The following is a 20898-nucleotide window of genomic DNA, read 5'->3' as shown; positions in this document are numbered from 1 at the left end:
CTTTTAAGCCTATCTCACCTGGTGGATGGCGTGGTCGGTACCCCGGGCGGGAAACCGATAACGAAACATAAAAAGTGTTGGTGAGGAGATGCTGCAGTTAGTTGGGATTGACGGAGGGCGTTAATCGGGTCTTTGAATTGAAGAAAAGACGGTAGCGTGATGGCGTCGGCGGCAGAAAACGAAATACCTTGTAAGTAACTTTGTTTGTACATTTTGTAAATATATAATAAATCAAGTAGAGTTTACAATATTGCAATCATTTCAGACTAAGTTTAGTAATCATGTAGTTTACCCATAGTGCGACCTAAGGGACGGTCGCACAACAATAATATTCGTTTCTGGATAATTAAACTCTCTCAATACAGGTACCATTGTCCCAGAGAATTATAAGATAAGACGGACTGAGCATAATCGAAATATCTGTATTAATAAGTTTGTACTATCAAGAGTTTAGTTTTTATTGTTTATAGGGCCTATTCCAATTTCCTTTTTATTAATGCGTAGGGAGGATCCACTTGAGGAGAAGAGAGACAATTATTTCAATGAAAGACGGGAAGCAAGTCGTACACTTAGGAATAAAAAGAGAGGTTACTTGAAGGAAAAACAGAATGAGGTAGAAACAAATAGTAAGAATAAAAACATTCGAGATTTATATAAGGGTATAAAGGAATTTAAGAACGGATATCAGCCAAGGGTAAACGTGATCAAGGATGAGAATGGCGACTTGCTTGCAGAATCTCCATCAATCCTAAACAGATGGAAAAACTATTTTGCGCAACTACTAAATGTACATAGGCCAAATAGAAATTATCGGGACGAAATTGAAATACAAACTGCTGAGCCATTTATACCCGAACCCACGCTTTCAGAAGTCGAAATTGCGATAGAAAATCTGAAGAAGTACAAGTCTCCAGGTATCGATCAAATTCCAGCAGAATTAATACAAGAGGGTGGGAGTGCATTATATAGCGAAATTTATAAACTTGTACTTGCTATTTGGGAAAAGGAAATTGTACCAGAACAATGGAAGGAGTCCATAATTGTACCTATTTTTAAAAAGGGGGACAAAACCAACTGTGGTAACTTTCGAGGAATATCACTTTTGTTGACGTCGTACAAAATTTTGTCCAATATTCTTTTGAGAAGATTAACTCCGTACGTAGATGAAATTATTGGGGATCATCAGTGCGGTTTTCGGCGTAATAGATCGACTATTGATCAGATGTTTTCTATTCGACAGATAATGGAGAAAAAATGGGAGTATAAGGGCACAGTACATCAGTTATTCATAGATTTCAAAAAGGCATATGACTCGGTTAAGAGGGAAGTATTATATGATATTCTTATTGAATTTGGTATTCCCAAGAAACTAGTTCGATTAATTAAAATGTGTCTCAGTGAAACGTATAGTCAGTATAGGTCAGTTTCTATCTGATGCTTTTCCAATTCAATGCGGGCTAAAGCAGGGAGATGCACTATCACCTTTACTTTTTAACTTCGCTTTAGATTATGCCATTAGGATAGTTCAGGATAACAGAGAGGGTTTGGAATTGAACGGGTTACATCAGCTTCTTGTTTATGCGGATGACGTGAATATGTTAGGAGAAAAATACACAAACGATTAGGGAAAACATGGAAATTTTACTTGAAGCAAGTAAAGCGATCGGTGTGGAAGTAAATCCCGAAAAGACAAAGTATATGATTATGTCTCGTGACGGGAATATTGTACGAAATGGAAATATAAAAATTGGACATTTATCCTTCGAAGAGGTGGAAAAATTCAAATATCTTGGAGCAACAGTAACAAATATAAATGACACTCGGGAGGAAATTAAACACAGAATAAATATGGGAAATGCCTATTATTACTCGGTTAAGAAACTTTTGTCATCTACTCTTCTGTCAAAAAATCTGAAAGTTAGGATTTATAAAACAGTTATATTACCGGTTGTTCTGTATGGTTGTGAAACTTGGACTCCCACTCTGAGAGAGGAACAGAGATTAAGGGTGTTTGAGAATAAGGTGCTTAGGAAAATATTTGGGGCTAAGCGGGATGAAATTAAACGAGAATGGAGAAAGTTACACAACACAGAACTGCACGCATTGTATACTTCACCTGACATAATTAGGAACATTAAATCCAGACGTTTGAGATGGGCAGGGCATGTAGCATGTATGGGCGAATCCAGAAATGCATATAAAGTGTTAGTTGGGAGGCCGGAGGGGAAAAAGACCTTTGGGGAGGCCGAGACGTAGATGGGAGGACAATATTAAAATGGATTTGAGGGAGGTGGGATATGATGATAGAGACTGGATTAATCTTGCACAGGATAGGGACCGCTGGCGGGCTTATGTGAGGGCGGCAATGAACCTTCGGGTTCCTTAAAAGCTATTTGTAAGTAAGTAAGTAAGTAGGGCTCTTTTTGTTAACAATGAGAAAAGTTAGCATCAATACACACAATTTGTCATTATTGTGTCAAATGTAAGAACAGTTTTATTCTGCAAAAGCCTCTGCCTAGTTGCGAGACACGTGTGAGATCAATGTTTGTTTCAAATTGTATTAGACTACACGATGTGCCTAACACGCGAAAAGAAGTGTAGCTAGCTGTGGCTCCTGTTGTTTCTGATTACAATGTTAATCGTAAGTATCTTATCGTTTCAATAAATGTGGTGAGTTATGATCACGAGTAACTTTCTATCAGTGTCATTCTTTAATTATTATGTTGCATGTTAAGAGGTTATTTGTAGTTTTAATAATTGCAGTTTTCAAAACTTCTCTGTGTTAATTCCAAATTGAAATGAATTTTTCTCAATAACTTAATTATTGGATTTTTTTTTTCAATTTTCGTCACTACCTTTCCTATATCTTACTTCTATTAGTTACATACGTCATCTCTCTTGAAATCACCTGATAAGCACTGAATTACACGATTCCATATTAAGTTAGATTAGCTGTAAGGAATTAAATTTGTGACGAAGCCAAAAAAATATTTATTTTTCTTCTGCCGAATACATTCATCCGTCTTTAGGTGCTTTGCTTTGGTTGCATCGAGTACAGCTTGTCATTTAATATCTGGGCTATATTTAGTGAAACTAATAAAACATAGGCCTACAGCTGTTATAAAACGTAAAGTTTTGTGTGTATTTTACTTTTTACTTATTAACATAGTCTTAATATGTAACTCACTTCACAATAATACTAACTTCATCACAGTCATTTCCTACAACATCCGAGCCACGCCCCTTTGATTTGTCTAAGCAAAATATGGTGGACCAATGTTCAATTGTCTTCAACTTTCAGAGGTCTTCTACCTCTCTATAGTATCTAGCTCGTTAGTCAATCTCTGCCGATCGTAATCGCTGATTTTCTGTGATTGGCTTAAATATAAATGTGCTAGTATTGAAGGATTTCATATGGCGGACAATTTCCACTTGTCTGATTGGCTGATATGAATGCGAGGGTTACTGGAACATTTCAAATGGTCCATGATTTCAAAGGATGTCGTAGTTCCTTTTTTAAAAATAACTTTCTGGTATTTAAAATAGACGGTACGTGGCTTTCTAACCGTCAGGTCTGATAGTTGCAACTACTTATTAAATTATAGTGTTGTACATAAGCATAAGTTCCACTGCGAAAATATCCTGTCAGAAAAGTGTTGTGTGGAATTTGTTTTACGAAGAAGCCAAATAATATGTGTGTTTATAGTGTATGTGGAAAAAATTACAAAACAGTTGGAGGAACAACTAATTTAAAAAAAAATCATCATCTTCGTAAACATCCATCGTGCTTAAAGTTAAATTAAAAATGCACAAACTAAGAGATCTAAAAGAATTTCATGTAGTTCTGATGATGCCGAAATTCAGGTAAGGTAATAATTATGATTATTGTCAATATATTGTAATTTTCAACTTATTAATATGCACGTTGACCTATATGTGAATAATTTACTATATTATAGAGAAATACAGCAAATTATGTGTAATTAGGTTGCAGTGCTATTTATTTTTAATGTTAAGATACAATTCCATCCATTACTATTACCCTAATGAAAATTTCAATTTGAAATTTAATTTCATAATCTTATTATTTCTTGCATTTTGTTCAGATACGTCGTTGATGTTCTTGAGCATCTAATAAAATCCTTTCAACTACCCTGCGGTTGGTTTTACAGCTAATTGTACATTTTCACTTCATGTGTATTGGCACTGCCATCGTGATCTAGACCAGGCCGTAATGCAGGATGTGTGAAATCACTCGATGGGGCGGGCTTTTCTATTTGAGTATACGGAGCTGAGTGAAATATATTACTTTAATGCGTGTCGATGCTCAATTTTATTTAGTGTAATGTGTGTATAAGATACGTTCACTTCTTACTGCATAATATGTTGCAGAAATAATTACAAAACTGTGCTATTTTAATGTGAACGGAGTTTTACATGTTAACATAACCTATTTGCATCAACACTTTAAGTTTGGAATGGAAGCTAGTTTGAGATTTAATAAAGAAGAATTATTTATATTGTGATTTTAATTTAGCACATATATCTTTCTTACTTGTAGGTAGAAAATTTATCACAGTCCCTCCTATGAAATAAATGTAGGTACGTACGGTTGTGTTACTTCATCTGGTAGGTTAGATAAATAGAATTCAAGACGACCCAGTATAGTAGGGAAAAAATAAATAATACAATTAAATTGTTATTCAATGCAATGTGTGCATAAGTTCCGGCTAGTTCCATTTATTTGTTGCATAATGTGACAGGAATAATTTATAAAACTATGTTATTTTTATGTGAAGAGAATTCACCATGTTAACGTAACCTATTTGCGCCAACATTTTAAGTTGAGAACGAAAGCTATTTTGAGATTTAATAAAGAAGAATATATTTAGGATAAACTTCAGAACACGGTTATCTTCCTTACTTATAGGTAGAAAATTCACCACAGTCCCTCCTATGAAATGTGCATACGGTTATATTACTTAACTAGGGTTAAACGAGCGCAGAGGTATAATTCCGGTAACTTCTGAACTGAAAACAGTTGAATTTATTTTTTGTGGAGATGCAGTTCATCCTTTAAGCAAGGCATAATAAAAGCCTGAACTAACCGAACTAATTAGTATATGCAAGGTGTATGAATACGAAGGGAACTACCTCAGCGCTAGTTTAGCCCTGGTAACATATTAAACTAATCAGACTGGAGTACCGTATGAAACGAATAAATACAATTGAACTGTAGACAAATTGCATTTACAAGTTATACGTAGCGTTATGCTTAATTATGATGCATAATTGCGAATATAGAAATAAGGCAAGTACTGATAGAGTAAACATAACCTATAATGTCAACACATCAAAATATGCGTGCAATGCAACTGAAAATTGTTGAAACGTGCTTAAATGAATGTGCAAGAATTTCGTAATGAAGCGAGCGTGCTTTATTTCAATTAATTACAATACTAGATACTGTAACAGTAATGAAAACTATAAGGTATAATTTTTCATAATATACTATATGTATCTCGCTTTTAGTTCAAATTGTGTATATTATCAAACGTCGTATTATTTATAATGTAGACTATTCACACATAAGAAGGGCGCAATAATTTAAATTTAATAAAACAAATACGGTAAACTAACAATAATGGATTAGACAAGAGTAACATCAGTAACGCTGCACTTAGGCCTAATCATAATTTACTTTACATCCCAGTCAATGTTTCACTTTCCCGTGTATATTATTACACCAAAAATTCACTTAACCATATAAGGGCGCAATATTTAATCGAAATAAAGGCAGGTATTACACATACGAACTTTGCCTGCAACAACGTAATTTTCACACCAAAAATAATATTATACCTTACGTTGCAAGTGAATTGTGTCTCAAGTGTCTCACAATCACTGTTTAAAATTTTACTCACGCGATTACACTGCATTTCAGAGAAATATATGTTATTTTTCATGTACTGCAACTAATTGATATGGTTGAAAGACCGCCCTTCGCGATCAGCTGTTAAGCAAGTCACGTGGTCTGCCTTACGGCCTGTATTAGATCACGATGGCAGTGGTATTGGCAATAACCTCTCAATTTGTTTTCCTGACAAATTTGACGAATTTCAAAGTTGAAAAAACCGGTTAACCGGTTATTTCTGATCGGTTAACCCCCTTCAGGTTAAGTTATTTTTTAAATAACCGGTTAACTGAAAACCGGTTATTTTCCAAGAACCTCCCATCCCTATCGTAAGTAATATAGCCCGTATTATCTTCAGTTATGAATTGTATAACAGTTGTAATGTCATAACCAGGGAAAGGATTTATATGTAAATACATATTTACTTATAAAGCTAATATAATTTATATTTTGCATTATCTTTATGTTTCACAATGTGTAGGGTTGAAAAATCCTACTTTTATTTTCCATATTTTTCCATATTTTAGAGTTTAGTACATATTTTCGTTAATTTCCATATATTTTCCATATTTCATATAAAACAGTCCATATTATATTAGGTTTAACAATAAAACAAAACAAAATTCCATTAACTTTTAAAAATACATTTCAACAATAGAGATTTAAACACATGTTCAGTAATCCCTTTAACATCAGAGTTATTTGAAAATTAGCAGTCCTATCAACAATGGGAAAGTAAGTTACAAAACTGTATTAATTTAATTTAAAATTTTTAACAGACTTCAGTTGTGCAGCTCAACAGTTAAATGCCAGTCAGAGTACACATAGGTTCAGTTTTGTAAATCATACTATAAAGACGGTAAATATGCCAAAAGTACGTCATTCAGTCAATTTAAAATCAAAACTAACAAGTTACATTTCAGAATTTAAAGAAGATGGTTTATCAACTGACAATAAAATATTATTTTGTAATTTGTGTCAGTGTGCAGTATCATCTACACAAAAGTTCCTGGTGCAACAACACATTACAACTAGTAAACATCAGGCCAACAAACAACTAAATTCCAAGCAGAGACAATTGTTTTTAACACAACCAACAACATCGAATGTAAGATCTGAGTTTAACATCGACCTGTGCCGTTCTCTCATCTCTGCTGATATTCCTCTCTACAAACTAAAGAATAAGGTCTTCAGGGAATTCCTTGAAAAATATACTCAACATACAATCCCGGATGAGTCAACACTTAGGAAGACGTATGCTCCATCCATCTACGATGAGACAATACAGAAGATAAGAGATGAAATTAAAGATAGTTCAATTTGGGTTTCCATTGATGAGACTCCCGACAAAGAAGGTAGACTTGTTGGTAATGTAGTTATCGGTTTGTTAAGTGAACAATATTCTGAACGAATTCTTTTACATTGTGATGTTCTAGAAAAGTGCAATAACAAAACTATAGTTAAACTGTTCAACGAAGCTATGGGTATCCTGTGGCCAAAGGGTATTATGTACGATAATGTGTTATTCTTTATTAGCGATGCTGCCCCTTATATGGTCAAAGCTGGACAAGCATTATCTGTTGTATATCCTAAATTGACTCATTTTACTTGTGTGGCGCATGCATTTCATCGTGTGGCAGAAGTGGTCAGAGACAATTTCCCTAAAGTAGATTTGTTGATTTCATCAGTGAAAAAAGTATTTCTCAAAGCTCCCAGTAGAGTTAACGTGTTGAAAGAAATGTACCCTGAAATTCCATTGCCTCCAAAGCCAATTTTAACTAGATGGGGTACATGGCTAGAAGCAGTTGAATATTATGCCGAACATATAGACTCTATTAACAATGTTCTCCTTGCATTGGACTCTGAAGATGCAGTCTCAATTGATACTGCGAAAACAGTTACCTGTGACATAAGTGTGAAGAATGACTTAGCTCACATTCAGCATACATTTTCATGCATCATAAAAACGCTCAAAAGTCTCCAAAATAGGCACCTTTCACTATCTGAAAGTTTTGAAATTATAAATAGTACTGTGGAACAACTGAATCGTGGTAGAGGTAAAGTTGCAGATGCAGTAAGAGCTAAGGTGGACACTGTACTTTCAAAAAACCCTGGATATGAAGAACTACAAAAGGTTGTTGCTGTGATGAGTGGTGAATCAACAGTGAAGATTAACTTGGACTTATCCCCAGCAGACATTGTGAAATTGAATTATGTACCAGTTACTTCTTGTGACGTCGAACGCTCTTTTAGTCAGTATAAATCTATCCTCAGAGACAATAGAAGAAGATTCACTTTTCAGCACTTGAAAGAAATGTTTGTAACCTATTGTTATGGTAACAGACAATAAAAATTGTGTTTTGTTGAAACTACATTGGAAGATAAGGTACGTCCATTATATTTTTTGTTTAGTTTGATTAAAATGTACCAATATTTAACGTACATAGTCATTTTTTTATAATTTTAAGTCCATATTTAATTCCATATTTTGGTAAAAATCCATATTTAATTCCATATTTTGGTAAAAATAACTACATATATATTTACATATTTCATATATTTTTAGTCCATATAAATCCGTTCCCTGGTCATAACCAATTTAGTTACAGTTGGTTGCACTGCACAGGTCAACATTATATATTCTGCCAGAAATTAGCAGAGAGATCTGTAGTCTGCTGCCAAGGCGCGAAATCTCTCGTTAGCCACCACATCTATATGCAACGTGGTTATTCCACACGACTTGCCCCATTGTTGGGGTGTAATAAAAAGAGCTGAACTGACTCGTCAACGACTCCCTGGTCAGTCGCAAGTCTGAGATCAGACGTCGCATTCTTGGCGCACACAATGGTCACGGATTGAATCTGCATGCTAATGAAGAGGTCGGGCCGCACTATGGGCTGGTTATTACGTCTCTAGGCAGCGCTGCTGAATGTATGTGCGGTGTGGAGTTAAAACGGCATCAACAGAAACACATTGAAGGGAACGAGTTTCCATTCAATTTAAAATATTCCAACTGACAAAGTGATAATTATAACTCTGTGAATTCGTACAAAAGAGAATAATGAAATGAATTCTAAATATATTATTCTATTTTCTAACAAATATTATTAATAAAACAAATGACTAGTAAACAAATGATTAATATTTATATTATAGGCCTAATACAACACGAAACTTACAAATAACCATAATCTATATTAATAATAAATCTGTAGCCGAAATTTTTCTGGTAATTTTCGATTTTCCAAAAATAATTGGTCCTAACATATATAATTAACCACCCTGAAACCGAAAATCGCTTTTTTGAAATTTCTGTTTGTATGTCTGTCTGTCTATCTGTTTGTCTGTCTCTATGTTTGTTACCTTTTCACGCGATAATGGATGAACGGATTTCGATGAAAATTGGAATATAAATTAAGTCCGTTGTAACTGAGATTTTATGCTATATGGCATTCAAAATACATTATTTGAAAGGGGGGTTATAAGGGGGCCTGAATTAAATAAATAGAAATATCTCGCTTATTATTGATTTTTATGAAAAATGGTACACAGCAAAAGTTTCTTTAAAAATAATTATCGATAAGTTTTATTCCTTGAAACATTTTGATAGGACTGATATTTAATGAGATAAATGAGTTTTAAAATTAAAATAACTGCCACCTAAGACCGTGTAATGAATTAAAAAACAATTGACTTCGTCTACAAGGGGCCTTGGACAGCAACAATCGAAAGCTATGAAAGATAGCCTACAGAGAATGTTTCTGTGTTTGTATGAAGTAATATCGGAAGCTAAATTAACCGATTTGTGTAATTAATTATTATTTCACCATTGGAAAGTGTAGTTTCTGTAGATGGACATAATGCTATAATGTTATTACAGTAACTTCTGATATGATATAATATAATATAATATAATATAATTTAAGTTATTTGAAGGGTTCAGAACCATAGTGGGCCAAGCGCCATTTACTGAATACGTAGAAAACAAGGGTTAAAATTAAGTTATTACCATAATTCAATGGAAACCTATAACAAGTAAAATAAAATATACACATTAAATAAAATTGTCAATCTTTATTATACTATGGTTGCATGTAATACAAATTAAGAAACATGTTAATGGAATTGTCATTGCACCAAATGAGTGTCTCTGGACCAAAATGATCGCATTTTAATTATTTGGATGCAATTTAAATTAAGTAGCATATTAAACGATTTATCGTTCTATCAAACACGAATGTTCCCTGGATCAAATGTCCTATTTTAATTATGTAATTACTTTATATTTATTTCTAACGGGTGCAGCGGAGCGTACGGTTACGGCTAGTGAAGAATATATTTATGTAGAAATGTCTGCATATTTCAATCGAGACTATTATTTGACTGTTGCCAACATGGAACGAAAGATACCTAGAGAAGTATAAAAAACTGTATTAGGCTGATGCATAATTCTGTAACGATTTTTCATAAGTTTATTAACAACATCAGATACACAGAAGAGAAAAGTTAATCATCAACAATATATTCTCCTTCACTATTTATAGTAATCTGTCAACGCTGGAGTACTTTTATCGATTCACGCCTGTAGAAATCACGTGGTTTTGAGTTTAAAAAGTCGTCAAGCCATATTCGGAACTCATTTTCATCCAGAAAGGAATTTCCTTGAAGATTGTTCGATAGAGAGCGGAAAAGGTGAAAATCTGATGATGGAAGTTCAGATGAATAACATGTGTGCGGAATGACTTCTCAACCCAACTCCTGGATAGTGTTTTGTGTCAGGTTAGTAGAGTGCGGACGGGTGTTATCGTAGAGTAGCATCACTTCCCAGTCTTGTTGGTCGTTTTCTTGGATTGCGTTTGCAAGACGTCTCAGTTGGTGGCAATAAATGTCGGAAGTGATGGTTACATCTCGGGGAAGCAATTCGTGGTACAGCACACCCTCGCAGTTGCACCAAATGCATAACATCTTTTGTGGATGTGTGCTGGCCTTTGTACCGGGAGTTGCTTTTTTTGTTCGGGCTCAACCATTCCTTTCTTTTCCTTATTTTAGCATAAGACACCATTTCTCGACACCAGTAACGATATTGGGTACGAATGTTCGATGTTGTTCACAAGTCAATCGATGACGAACAAATAAAGATGCACACCCGCTGATTTTTATTGTTTTGGCTTAGAGCATGCGCTACCCATACACCTGATTTTTTAACCTTGCCCATTGAATGCAAATGTCGCACGATGGTGGAATGGTCACAGTTCATCACATTTGCCAGTTCTCGGGTACACTGACGTGGATCATTGTGGATTAAAGTTCTTGAACGTGGAATGTCACTAATGTCAAAAGACCCTCCTTAAAACGAGAAAATCATTTTCTTGCCGTGCTTTCTCCGATAGCATTATCCCCATATACGGCACAATGTTTCTGGCTGTTCTCGCTTCTTTATTGAATTCAAAACGAAGAATATGTCGGAAATGTTTCACTTTCTCTTCTTGACACTCCATTGTCTAGCGTCCACGGCTTCACTCATCATTTGCAAAAACGAAAACTTCAATATGTAAACTCAAGCACAACAACTGAAATTTAAATAAAATGGCAATCGATAAATAAACCCATAGCAACCGTAGTACCAGCACACGAAACAAAGACGCTACGAACTTACGCACCAACGCAATATATAGTATTTGTCGATCTGGAAAAGGCTTTCGACAGAGTGGATTCGAATAAACTAATGGCGATTGTTGAAGAAAATTGGTGTGGATTGGAAAGAGAGGAAATTGTAAAGTAATCTTCATCTGTAACAACGAGTTAAAGTGAGAATAGGAGAAAAATATATAAAGTGTGCAAGCATATAATCTATGCAGTGCATACCAAATGCCGATTTTGAAAAAAACAAAAATTGGACTTGACCGGTTTTTGCACCGAGATCTTCAATTCCTTCATGGCGAGTCAAACCAGAGTTCATTTCGTATCGTGATTCCAGGCAGGATGCATTATACCATGGCTCTACGGCGCGGGACATGGAAACCTATACCCTACGTAAATATATTCATCCATCCATCCAACCAACCCATCAACAACCTATCCACCCATTCATTCCATCCATAATTCCTTTGATTTTCTCTTAACTTTCTTTTCCTTTTACTTACATATCTATTTTTTATATCATCATTGGTATTTCTCTACATATCCATACCATCTCAGTAATCTTTCTTCTTGTACCTTATAAAAAATCTTCTTCACATCCATAATCTCTCTTTTAATAATATTATTTTTGAAAGCCATAACTATCACCAGTTATATACAATAGAAGTAATTTAATACAGTTATATGAACACTTTTTAATTATTGAATAAAATTAATAAAATCGGTTAAAACCAGACATGTTTCGGAGGTATGCTCCTCCATCTTCAGTGGTAGTACCACGACGCTGGTACAGATGTTTGACCGCGTAATGTAGCTACGTAGCTACCACTGAAGATGGAGGAGCATGTAGCTACGTTACGCGGTCGAACATCTGTACCAGCGTCGTGGTACTACCACTGAAGATGGAGGAGCATACCTCCGAAACATGTCTGGTTTTTAACCGATTTTATTAATTTTATTCAATCATTAAAAAGTGTCCATATAACTGTATTAAATTACTTCTATTGTATATAACTATTTCAATCATCAACACTGTTGTATCTGACCTAACTTATGTAAAATCATAACGATTACTGTTATCGATCAACTACACCACTACTACTATAACGATGATGATAATACAGTATAGTACTTCATTTAATATGGCAAATGCAAATATTATAGAGGATGGAATCCTGGCCTATTTAACGAGAAAAAAAATAATCTGACTGATGTATTAATGATGATATTCGTGTACAAAATATTATTAAGATCATGATGGACTTCATTCTGTGAAGAACTGTGATTGTTTTTTTGTGAAGTTACAATTCTTCCTTCTGTAATTTTATTCTAGACTTCCTCCAGAAATCCTTTCCTTTAACTCATCCGTTTTATAGAATGTAATAAGGAAGCGGTTAGGTAACATTTCCGATTAGAAATGATTGGAGGCGTTTTGATGAAATTGAAACTCTAATGGAAGTTAAATTACATTGAAATTTCAATTTTGAGAAAGTTATAAATTGAACATCAACGCCCTGTGGAATTGTCTCTTCTCCCGTTCGTCTCACATGTTTTACGCCCCTCCTCGTAAACACTGATTTGTACCCGACGCGCGATACAAAGAGGCGACTAATTCCGTCTCCGAGCGATATTGAAGCTGCAGCCAGACTAAATTATTTCACCCAGGCCTTCCTTTATTTCCACTCGTCACTTTGCTCCGTTTCATTTCCCAGTTCAAGTATTACAGAGCTCTGTATATTGCAAGAATACGAGTATGTAGGAATTGAATACTTAAAATCCCATTACAGGAGGAATATATCGAAATGCAGAGAATCTAATAAGCATTACTGTTCCCAAAACCTTACCTTGCTGCTGAAATATATCCTTGCTTTGCATTTACTATTATTATTATTATTATTATTATTATTATTATTATACTTACTGGCTTTTAAGGAAATCACAGGTTCATTGCCGTCCTCACATAAGCCCGCCATTGGTCCCTATCCTGACCAAGATTAATCCAGTCTCTACCATCATATCCCAACTCCCAAAAAATCCATTTTAATATTATCTTCCCACCTACGTCTCGGCCTCCCGAAAGGTCTTTTTCCCTCCGGCCTCCCAACTAACACTCTATATGCATTTCTGGATTCGCCCATACGTCCTACATGTCCTGCCCACCTCAAACGTCTGGATTTAATGTTCCTAATTATGTCAGGTGAAGAATACAATGCGTGCAGCTCTATGTTCTGTAACTTTCTCCATTCTCCTGTAACTTCATCCCTCTTAGCCCCAAATATTGTCCTAAGAATCATATTCTCAAACACCCTTAATCTCTGTTCCTATCTCAAAGTGAGAGTCCAAGTTTCACAACCATAAAGAACAACCGGTAATATAACTGTTTTATAAATTTAACTTTCAGATTTTTTAATAGAAGACTAGCTGACAAAAGCTTCTCAACCGAATAATAACAGGTATTTCCCATATTTATTCTGCCTTTAATTTCTTCCCGAGTGTCATTTATATTTGTTACTGTTACTCCAAGATATTTGAATTTTTCCACCTCCTCGAAAAATAAATCTCCAATTTTTATACTTCCATTTCGTACAATATTCTCGTCACGAGACAATCATATGCTTAGTCTTTTCGGGATTTACTTCCAACCCTAACGCTTTACTTCCTTCAACTAGAATTTCCGCGTTTTCCCTAATCGTTTGTGGATTTTCCCCTAGCATATTCATGTCATCCGCATAGACAAGGAGCTGATGTAACCCGTTCAACTCCAAACCCTGTCTATTATCCTGAACTTTCCTAATGCCATATTCTGGAGCGAAGTTAAAAAGTAAAGGTGATAGTGCATGTCCCGGCTTTAGTCCGCAGTGAATTGGCAAAGCATCAGATAGAAACTGCCCTGTACGGACTCTGCTCTAAGTTTCACTGAGACACATTTTAATTAATCGAACTAGTTTTTTGGGAATACCAAATTCAATAAGAATATTATGTAAAACTTCTCTCTTAACCGAGTCATACGCCTTTTTGAAATCTATGAATAACTGATGTACTGTACCCTTATGCTCCCATTTTTTCTCCAATATCTGTCGAATACAAGAAATCTGATCAATAGTCGATCTATTACGCCTAAAACCACACTGATGATCGCCAATAATTTCATCTACATATAGAGTTAATCTTCTCAATAGGATAGTCGACAAAATTTTGTACGACGTCAATTATTATTATTATTATTATTATTATTATTATTATTATTATTATTATTATTATTATTAATCCGAGGTACGACAAAACATGAAGGATCATGACCGACCAGCCGGCTGCTGGGCTCACGTTCACATACGGAAGCAGAGGTGGACGATCATCAACCAGAAAGGAGGTATCGTGTGGTTAGCACGATGACCCCCCAGCCGTTATAGCTGGGTTTCCTAACCGAATTTCGCTCCTATCGTAGCTCTCCAAGTGCATCACGATGCTGGGTGGTCCCCGGTTCCATACACTGGCCGAAATTTCATGGAAAATTTCTTCCCCATGAGAACTCGAACCAGCGTGCATTCCGTAATGCGAGACCTAGGCATGATGCCTTGGACCACGACGCCACGGCGCGGGACAAACACATTACTATAGGATTGTTAATGTTATGTTAACAGCATAAAGTAGAAAGAAAACAAAGGAGAAAAAAGTAACGTACAAGAAAGATGAAAACGAAAAGGAAGAAAAGAAAGAAATAAAGAAAGAAAGAAAGAGGGAAGGAAAGAAAGAAAGAAAGAAAGAAAGAAAGAAAGAAAGAAAGAAAGAAAGGGTTAAGAAGGAAGACAAGATAAAACCGACCAATACGCTGCCATTGTGTAGTGTATGAAGCGCAATATTAGGAGGTGGTGGTGGTGGTGGTAGTAGTTTTATTTTGCCCGGCAGACTTAAGGCCATCGTTTATTAATGTACGTTTCAGCACATTCCCAGTAGACCTCATTTACACAATTTTACCCATTAGTACTTCAGATTGCAACTTGCGTCATAATGCCTGTACCAAATGGAACAAACATCCTACTGGATTAGCTCGAGGAAAACTTTCCTTTATTGCATTAATTGCACTTAACTCGATACTAGTGGAAATAAATGAGGACGACAACTGATCTCCGTAAAATGTATTCACTTTCGGTCTTACTAATAAAAACTCTATATACACACGTTTAACTGTCTTATACTTATACAATGAGTAGCTCGTTTATAAGTCGTGTGTAAATCCCTTATTAATAACCACTACATACGTTGCGTATAACAGTACAACTGTTACACAGCTACGTCATAGTTTCGCCATTACTTCATTACGAAAGGTATTATAATATCTGAGGTTCTCTATTGCATCCGGTAGAGCGCTCTAGTGCGCTGTGTTAAGTATCGATAGTACAACTGGTTCTGATCGATTACCACACTATATTTTGGTCAAAGAATACAGGCTACAGCAGTATTATTCTAATTATTCCGTGCTCTTTGGTTTGTCCTTCTGTGCTTACAAGGCAACCAACATTTTAAAATGACAGTCTATACGAGCAGCTGTTAAAGGGGCGGTCATTTTTTCTCTATATACGACAATTAAACAAGGGGTTTCGTGTATATAACTACAGCAAAGCAATTCCCATTGTATAATTACAGAATATTTATACAGGGATATCAATTTATTTTTACTTCAATTTTTATTGTACCTGAGTTCTTTAATGTACTGCACTCCCACCCCTTCTACTAAGGAAGTTCCAACTCCACACAGAACCAAGACCGCAGATAGTAAGCAGTACTGAGTTACTGAGTATAGTACGTTCCAGAAATATGTTCGCGTTTTCCAGTGACGAAAGAGCTTTCAATATTGAATCATATTTTCGCACAGGTACTGTCCGTTTGCCTACGTCGCATCCCGATTTCCCCCATCTGCTTCTGCTCGCCCCTCTGTAAAAGCTGGGCTGTCTTAGCTCTTTCCTGAAAACATTAATTTCTCTTAGGAATTAGACGTTTACGTAATATTATACAGCTGTTTAATTTAACTTAAATAAAGGGGCCTCGTTAAGTAATTAACTGTCACGTGATTTCCTCCCTTTCTACAATCCTCCGGCATAACCACTTGGACGGACAGTAGATAGCATGTCTGAGTAATTTTATATTTTCGGGTCGGGCAGAAGTGAAGATTGAATTCACAGTACGTAGAGTAGGTATAGAATTATTTCAACATGAGTTACTAATACGAAGAACGAAACTGGCAACTGGAATTAGATGCAATAGTCTATAGTGCGATAATATGCACAAAAGAACTGAAGCCTGTATCGAAATGAACGGCCACCATTTTCAAAATTGTGTTTAAATATTCATATTATGATTATTTTTCAATTTAACTGCATTCTCTATATTGTACGCTAATGTGCTGTAGACAGTATAATATACACTGCATAATGAATACGTTCGCATGGATAACTCACTTTGTGAGTAAAAACACTTATTCTTAATACAGTACTGTACTTTGATTAAAGAAAAACCTAATGAAAATTATCAAACTCAAAATCGCGATATTTCCTAGTTTACGTAAATGGATGAACTACTTTTCTTCCATCCTATACCTAGTAGAGTGATTTGTGTTTTACGCCAGTATCATCGAACTCCAGTCTTGGAGGGGGGAGCAAGCGGTGTTTACTGTTCTCTAAAGGTATAGGCAGGTTAATATTTAAAATATTAATAAAAATAAAATGATGTCCCTGTACATCCATCACTTACGCACGGTATATTAGTAATGTTTTCTGTCTCAACTCTGCATAAGTCTCGTATTAAAAACCTATGCACGGTTAATTAGTAAGGCCGTTTATCTATTAACACGCTAAACAGCTAACAATATAACGCTTTTGTTTTGTTTCGGAGCAAGGCCATGACTATAGGAAGCAACTGGCCCCTGATATTGGCATGGATCGTTTAGAGATGACACAGAATTATAGGAGCAGGTGCAAAAGTTCCATCACAAATCCAACATTCTGATGTGACAAGTTTTCGCAGATGATCTTGTATGGCAAAGATCGTTAATTTGCTGTCAGGATTGAAATGCGGCAACCATTCATCACCGTCTTCGTCAACTTTAGATCCGTCAGGTATATTGTAGGATTTGGAGGCAGTAGTTTAAGCCTTTCTTTTTGTACAGTATTTATTAATGCATCAGTTTTCCGAATTTCTAGGTAAGTTTCGCTGTTCGTCTCTCTTACTTGCCTACTTCTTATACGAGTAGAACTAGTACATTAATTGGACGATACTGATACGCGACAAGACTTCCAAAGATTAAAATCAGGTTCGTGAGATGGTCACTCTCTTTAAGGACATCATGAGTTCTACTTGTTGTATGTATTCGCGAGACGCATTCTCCACTTCTTCTCAAATGTTCATTCAATATCTGTACCACTTTCCCTGTGATTGGTATAAAGGTACCCCTTCTCGATAACGATAACCTCCGACGATCCATAATTTATACACTTTCCAATGTAGAATGTATTTTTATACTTTTCAAATTGGATAGTTTTTTCAACAGTAATCTCACTAGACGTTTTGGTTTATCTAGAGAAAATCAAAACTCGAGTGGGATTTAATTGACTATTACACGATTAGAAGAAAGTATATAAAGATTAGAAGTAACGAAGTACTCCAATACAATAAAATATTAATTGACTTACGAAAATACAACTGTCTTCAAATGTATTATTCTACCATCTCAACATTACAAATATTACGCTAGATGCATGCTAGATGGCAGTAGTGTTTTTATACAGACACTGTAATGATTACTATTCAATAAATCTTAATATTAAACAATCTCTGATACGTGACTATCCATAATATCATATAGCAGAAGTTCTTTTTATCCTCTCAGAGCAGAAGCTATAACATAACCTAACTAATATACACAAGTGTTAGAAAAGTTTTAATTAACGACGATGACATAAAAAATAAATATGAATAATTTTAAAAGGAATAATTATTGAATGTACAATTTTCAAATTTGAATGTGGTTGGTGGTTCAATTGATGTTATATTGGACGTGTGCGTATTAGAAGTGGAACTCGTTGATTTAGGCCTACATGGTATATTCAACTTATTCAGAATTTCCGAATGAATAATTTTAAAAGAAATAATTACTGAATGTACAATTTTCAAATTTGAATGTGGTTGGTTGTTCAATTGATGTTATATTGGACGTGTGCATAATAGAAGTGGAACTCGTTGATTTAGGCCTACATGGTGTATTCAACTTATTCAGGATTTCCGAATGGTGCTCTTCATTTATTTGTAAATCGGATTTCAGAAGATGCATAGGTATGATCAGTGATTTTTATTAATTCTTGTTCTTGAATGCCAATGCGAGTCATATTTGAAACTGCTGTGCATCGACTGGAGTGCTTTGTAATTTTATATACATTTTTGACGTCCAGACCAGCGCAGTTTCAAATGTTGGCAAACAAAGAAACAAATGCTAGGGACGTGATAAAATTAAACAAATGCTAGGGACGCGATAAAATTGTGTGATAAGCAGCCATGATTGTTTGAAATACGTCCTTTCGCACCGTTTTATTGGTCAAAAGTAGTATGACGTAGTAAGATTGTAATAGTCAGTTTAAAATCTTGTCGTTTTCATAGAATCAGCATTCTCTTATGCATTGTTGTGATACATACTGTCCAGTACGAATTAAAATGGAACGACATGGGCGGGAAACACTTGTAAACTGTACCAACCGTCGTAGGTACGAATAGTTTTCTGGGTCGAATTGTCGTAGTGACAAATTGTTAGGCACGAACTGCCGCGATACGGTTACAAAATATGTTATACTATGTACACAGTTTGAAACACATTGTGACAGTTAAAGTCGACGGATAATGGAGAAAAAAATAGGACTATAAGGGTACAGTACATCAGTTATTCATAGATTTCAAAAAGGCGTATGATTCCGTTGAGAGAGAAGTTTTATATAATATTCTTATTAAATTTGGTATTCCCAAGAAACTAGTTCGATTAATTAAAATGTGTCTTAGTGAAACTTACAATAGAGTCCGTATAGACAGTTTCTATCCGATGCTTTTCCAATTCACTGCAGGCTAAAGCAGGGAGATGCACTATCACCTTTACTTTTTAACTTCACTCTAGAATATGCCATTAGGAAAGTTCAGGATAACAGAGAGGGTTTGGAATTGAACGGGTTACATCAGCTGCTTGTCTATGCGGATGGCGTGAATATGTTAGGAGAAAATCCACAAACGATTAGGGAAAACACGGAAATTCTAGTTGAAGCAAGTAAAGCGATAGGGTTGGAAGTTAATCCCGAAAGGACTAAGTGTATGATTATGTCTCGTGACCAGAATATTGTACAAATGGAAATTTAAACATTGGAGATTTATCCTTCGAAATGTGGAAAAATTCAAATATTCTGGGGCAACAGTAACAAATATAAATGATACTCGGGAAGAAATTAAACGCAGAATATATGTGGGAAAATGCGTGTTATTATTCGGTTTAGAAGCTTTTGCCATCTAGTCTGCTGTCAAAAAAATCTGAAAGTTAGAATTTATAAAACAGTTATTTTACCGGTTGTTCTGTATGGTTGTGAAACTTGGACTCTCACTTTGAGAGAGGAACAGAGATTAAGGGTGTTTGAGAATAAGAGTCTTAGGAAAATATTTGGGGCTAAGAGTGATGAAGTTACAGGAGAATGGAGAAAGTTACACAACGCAGAGCTGCACGCATTGTATTCTTCACCTGACATAATTAGGAACATTAAATACAGACGTTTGAGATGGGCAGGGCATGTAGGACGTATGGGCGAATTCAGAAATGCATATAGAGTGTTAGTTGGGAGGCCGGCGGGAAAAAGACCTTTGGGGAGGCCGAGACGTAGGTGGGAAAATAATATTAAAATGGATTTGAGGGAGGTGGGATATGATGATAGAGAATGGATTAATCTTGCTCAGGATAGGGACCGATGGCGGGCTTATGTGAATGGGCAATGAGCTTCTGGGTTCCTTAAAAGCCAGTAAGTAAGTAAGTAAGTAAGTAAGTGACAGTTAAGAACCCTGTGAATTCAATCCTTTCCCACACCCTAATGATATCAAATTAATAGCACTCAACAAGAATTAATTATTCACATGGAACATTAGCATTTATAATCACATAGGCTATCCGATACTGAAGCAAAAGCTAAGGCGCTTTAAGAAACATTTACGTAAGCGAAACTCACGTACTGTACGTAAGAAGAAGTGAGGGCAACAAAGAACATAATTTGAAAGTGGAAAATTATGCCTTTGCTAGTATTAGATATTAAATTCATGATAGTCAAAATTAA

This window comes from Periplaneta americana, chromosome 8, assembly GCF_040183065.1.
Source record: "Periplaneta americana isolate PAMFEO1 chromosome 8, P.americana_PAMFEO1_priV1, whole genome shotgun sequence".
NCBI lineage: Eukaryota > Metazoa > Arthropoda > Insecta > Blattodea > Blattidae > Periplaneta > Periplaneta americana.
The sequence above is the reverse complement of the archived record's forward strand: the minus strand, read 5'-3'. Positions refer to the sequence as shown.